We start from the raw sequence: 5679 nt of genomic DNA on the forward strand, positions 1-5679 counted from the left end.
ATAAATAGAACAGAAAATGCGCCTGACGTTGCAAGTTGAACTTAGCAATACAAGGACATATCAAGGATAAAGCTTTTAAAGGAATATCGCTTGTATTGCAGTACTAAAGAGGATGAGGAGGAGAGTCGTAAAGCAGAGTTTTGTTGCTAGAATACTGCCACGATGGCATCGCTCAAAATGCAAAAGCTCATATGAATACATATACTTCTTCTATATCTACATATTTAGGTAAAAAATAAGTGAATAGCCGTGTTTTTACACGGCTTATTTGTTTATGTGTTCGCCAAGCGTTACAAACTGCTTGTGGTGCTGGAGGAAAAGGAATGCACTTTGAATATACATACATAGTAAATAGTGGAACAAAATGAAAAAGATATGTATGTACATGCAAATGTTCACTCACAGCCTGAACGTGCTGAATCAAAGTAAGAAAAACGAAACTGAAAAGCGGTAAATTAACGACCTCAGTTATTGAAATATAGGAGGTTTCGTATATCCAAAAATTACCGTTATATGGGAAACCGGTGCAATTTTAGTCCGATTTGAATAATTTTCTACGAAGTGCTTTTTCGTAAAAAGGTTATTAAATACACCAAGATTGGTAAAAATTGATTGACATTTGTGGACATAAGTGGGCGGCGCCACGCCCAAATTTTTAATAGTCTAATTTTTTACTGATTTATCGCAGTTTTCGTGTTTCGGTAAATTACCGTTATATGTGAGGTGGGCGTAGCTATTGCCCGATTTCAATGATTTTCAGCAAATTTCTTAGCTGGATCCTAAGCAAGGCTCGTACCGCGTAAGGATTGGTGAATCGGCTACTAGGTTACATTATTTCATCATAAGAGGGCCACGCGCGTTTTCCAAAAATTCATAATAATATTATTTTGTACCAAAATTCTACTTCAAATACTAATTTTCAACAATTTGGATCAAATATTCACTGAAACATCTTAGTGTTGGCATTTTTCGAAAATACCGTTATATGAGAAGGGGGCGTGGTTACAGTCCGTTTTCGCCCATTTTCATGACATGGCTTTATCGGCTTCTCTTTTCATTCTGATCATTTATGTATACATTTGTCTATAACTATCTCAATTCCTTAGGCTGTTACATACAACCGTTTTACGAACAAAGTTATAATACCCTGTGCCCAAGTGCGCTTGGGTATACAAATTCTTCGAATACGTGTTAGCTTATTTCATGTATAGAACCCATAAAATTTGAAGGGAATCAGAGACATGACATCATTCTTTTTTACGAAATCCGTCCGACTTGTATATATACATAAATATATATACATATCGAGGGCTTATATTCAATATTTCTATCAGCAATTTTGATCAAAATGAGTTTTTGATGGTAACGTGAGCTCCGATTAATCCTTCAGCCATGACAATAATGTCAAACTTAAAATATAGCTTTAATGGTATTATATTCTCATTTTGAAAATTCCACTATCTGCAATAACATTTTGTTATAAGAGCAAAATCCTCTATCTACACAATTTTGCTGGAAAATTGTTTTTATTCACATTTTTTGTGGCAGGTAAGTTACATGTGCCTATGTATGTATGTATATGTTACCGGTAAAATCCGATCTTAGGTCAAACTAGTTTTGCCTAGGCTAGGTCCAACTGAAACCAAATTTGACAACGAAAAAATCTTCCATATCCCGTCAAACATAGAGTCACTAAACTCCATTACTCCATTCTGGTTAATGGCCACCAAGAGTGGAAAACTGCTATTATTATTCTTATTGCCAAACTAAATATAAAAAATTTGTTAGTTTCTAACTACAGATCCATTTCCTTCCTCCCCTGCATATCTAACGTATTACGCTGGGAAAATGGTAAGAGGATGTACAATGTTGTTGAGTCTTTCCTTTACAACCGGAAGTTCGCTGTTCGGGTCAATAACTGTTATTCAAAAACTGTTCATCTCTTTAATGGTGTCCTACAAGGATCACCACTTTCGGTTATTTTATTCAATATAGGCTTTGGGAAAGTTAGCTCCATTATATTTTTTCGAAGACTAAGGACTTGCCGCAATTGGTCTAGATCTTCAGGAGGTAAGATATCGGGTTTTTTCACATATGCAGAAAACAAAAATGTATACATCCAACCCTCTCCGTGTATGATACCCCTAACCACTATACTGACACATTGAAAATATTGGAAAAAATGTTTGACAATAAACTTACTTTTAAGCAGCACTGCCATAATGTAAGATTAAGCTTACTTTCTAGACTAAATATTATAAAGTTTTTATCATTCAAATATTCTGTAGTTCATATAACTGCACTGGTAAATGTAATTAGGGCTTTTATATTAGGAAAAATTGACTTTGGACTCGTAATTTACGGACACTGCGCAAAAAGCATCTTAAATTGCCAGAAACACCTTACCATGCAGCAGTCAGAATAACCATAAATATGATGTAAAGTTCAACACAAAGATGCTTGTTCACTGCAAAAATGAGACTTTATTCTCTCACGTCGAATCCTGCTGTCAACAAAAAAAAACCGATGAAGCATGCAATCAGCTTTATTTCGTATATTAAGCTACATCAAAGATTTAGACATCATATCTACTCCGAAGCCTACTAAAGTAAAAACTCTACCGCAAGGGCATTTGCCCAGTTCTATACTCATAAATGACCTGGGTGCTTATTTTTACAGACAAAAGGGCTTGATGTTACAATTGCCGTCGGTGCTTTTCACGCGTACTGCTCGGCATTTACAATTGCTAGAAGCTGTACGTTTCGCCTCTAAAAACGAACGAAATTTCCTCACATGCACGGAAGTAAATCAGCCATCGAAGCCCTCTTTAACAGTGCTAATGATTCTCATATAATTTTGAAATCACGTGAAATACTCTTTCGACACAAAAACACCATTAAAATTATGTGCCTACCTGGGCACGTCGGAATAGAAGGGAGCGAGTTTGCAGACCAATGAATTATGTGTTAAAAACTTAGTTTAACATAACATTTACATCTAAAGAACTGACATTTTCATTATTCTGTAAAACCCGCGATCAGCACATATATATTGAATATAAGCCCTCGATATACAATATAGTATATTATAAAATAGAATAATAGCAGGGATAGAATTGTGATAGATCATTTGAATATTTGTATCGATGCAATTTTATAAGTCCCTGAACACCGGGACTACATAGATGCCTTAGTACATACATACCTTCTTGTAATAGTGAGAAAGAAATTTCAGAAAAAATATTAATAAAAGAACATACATGTATGTATATTTACATTTTTAATTTCTTAACAAAAAATGAACTGAGCCGTAAAGCATACTTTACATACAAATCTTTTGAGAATGAGAAAAACGTCACCGTCACCGTCACCATCACCGTAAACGATGCGTATACGCCAAGTTACACACTATCCGTTTGACGTTGCGTCCGAAAAATCAAAAATTCGCTGCAAATCTTTGCAAAATTTGCGTTTTACTTTTGCACTTCTCCTATTAGGTATTCCTCCATCATTTTTTTAATTTCGTTTTTCCGTAAATCTAAAAATTTTCACGTTCAAACATGTAAACACAACACAGAATTTTTGTCACTTGACGCAAATGTATAAGCAAAGTGGAAAGTTGAGGTAATTTGCGCGTCACCGACTCCATCAGCTTTGTACATGTAACTTACTGCATACAAATAAATCGATTCAACTTTTTTGACAACTGCCGGTGCCGGTGATGGTAACGGCGACGCAATGCACGCTATGTACTTTCACTTTTAAGAATTTAAATGTATATGAATAAGGGCATCCAAAACTTTCCAGACTTTCAAATCTTTCAATGAAATACAAGCAGCTTTTGTAAGAATTAAAACTTTAAAAACGTATGTATATTTATGCACGAGGGACTTAATAAAATGTTAACAGCTTCTTATCTTGCACTTACATTTATTCTTTTTGGCCGCTAACTAATAAAATAATTTCTTCAAAAGCTTTGGTCACCATGAATTTGCGTTCTGCAGACAAGTGTTCTTGTGTCCCATCCAACTCAAAAGACAAGTGAATGAGAACAGATTGAATCGCGATAAATGAGCCATTAAATTACTTTTGTTCTGAAGACCTTTTTCGTGCCTACTGATTATATATATATATATATTGTTTTTTTGCGCATGAAATGGTACATTCGAGCTTATATCGGTATATGCCAGTACACAGTAAACCAGCCATTGACAATATGCTTATTTGAAAATTAATACATGAAATATTGCAAATGTATAGGATTTTTTTTATGCAGAAGTACCCATGATGCAATAATGAAAGGTGTTATACGTTGGCAACTTCTCGCTCTAATCCGCCATCTTGAACTACCTTAGGAGAAACTGTGTTGTTTCTTTGCTAATTTCACTGAACATTTCCCAAAATATTAGAAAAAAATTCTAAACAAGCTACATTGATTCAATTTTCGTTGTTCGTTTTGTTCTTATTCGCTGACATTTGTTTTCTAATTGCTTGAAATTTGGTAAGTATTGTAATAAAACCGATTTATTTTACAAATTAATTATAATTTTGCATTTATTAGGTAATTTCCTTAGTGTTTTCCTGGCCGACCTGTGCTGGTATTGTAATTAAGAGCTAATACACGTAAGTTACAACATATTATTTTGACTTCATTGATGAACCATTCCATTTGCAGCATTCTCTGGTGAACTGCAGCTGCGGCCGAATTTGATTGTGTGCATCATCCTGCAGATATTTTGAAGTAAGTTGGAACCAGCTCTTTGTTATTTCAAAACCTAATGAACCATTTATTCGCAGATTTTGTGGACGCTTCTGTTGTGCTGCGTTCCTGCTCCGCCCGTGTTTTATAGTGTTGCGTCCCTGTTGCGCCTTTGCAATAGTGTGTGCGTTGTGCTTTAGACACGTTGAAGTAAGTTGAAACCAGGTGTTTGTTTGTTAAAAACCTAAAAAGCCATTCATTTGCAGATTGTTTATATGCTTCTGCTGTGCTGCGTTCCTGCTTCACCCGTGTATTAAATTGCAGCGTTCCTGTTAACATAAGCATCGTCGTTTAAGTACAAAACCGCCGTAACTGACATTTGATGCTAAAAATTGGATTTGCTCACACAAGTTCTTGGCTCAATCCTTATCCATTCTTCCTGATACATACTAGCCAAAAATGCGATTGCTTTTTAAAAAAAGATAACCATTTTGAAATATGAGTGTTTTCACTCTCTAGAAAATAATGTATGCAACCTCGCTGGGTTTGCATTATCTTGATACGCGGTTTGGCATTTTACTGATACACGGTTTTGTACTTTAAACGACGATATGTAGATGTATGTACATATATATCACATATATTGACTTAGATATGCATAGACAATTAATGTGTACATAATTTTTTTTATGTTGAAACTAGATATGTATATAGTATGTTATTATTATTATTCGGTTCAAAAAAGTCCTATCTGAAATGAAAATACTTTGAAAATGTGCTCAGATAGGGCGTTTTTGGATCGCCAGCTGAGATAGGGTGTTTTTGAACCGAGTTCTGAGATAGGGCATTTTTCAATCAAATTCTAAAATAGGGCGTTTTCCAGCCAAATTTTGAATTAGGGCGTTGAAAAGTTTTCTGATATCGAGTGTTTTCGACCTGGCTGCCGAGATAGGTCGATATTCCACTCAGCCATGGATAAAT

At 35.0% G+C, this 5679-nt stretch overlaps 1 long non-coding RNA gene across 1 annotated transcript; it reads left to right on the forward strand.

Annotated features, from left to right (window-relative positions):
* Positions 1-4445: 4445 nt before the first annotated feature.
* LOC118741633 lies at positions 4446-5440 on the forward strand. The gene is made up of 5 exons (XR_004993308.1): positions 4446-4500; positions 4561-4622; positions 4675-4740; positions 4797-4908; positions 4965-5440. It is a non-coding gene; the product is annotated as an uncharacterized LOC118741633 (long non-coding RNA).
* The last annotated feature ends 239 nt before the right edge of the window (positions 5441-5679 follow it).

The sequence above is a fragment of the Rhagoletis pomonella genome, unplaced genomic scaffold (genome assembly GCF_013731165.1).
Source record: "Rhagoletis pomonella isolate Grant_MI unplaced genomic scaffold, Rhpom_1.0 Rhpom_scaffold_00006, whole genome shotgun sequence".
In the NCBI taxonomy this organism is placed as follows: domain Eukaryota; kingdom Metazoa; phylum Arthropoda; class Insecta; order Diptera; family Tephritidae; genus Rhagoletis; species Rhagoletis pomonella.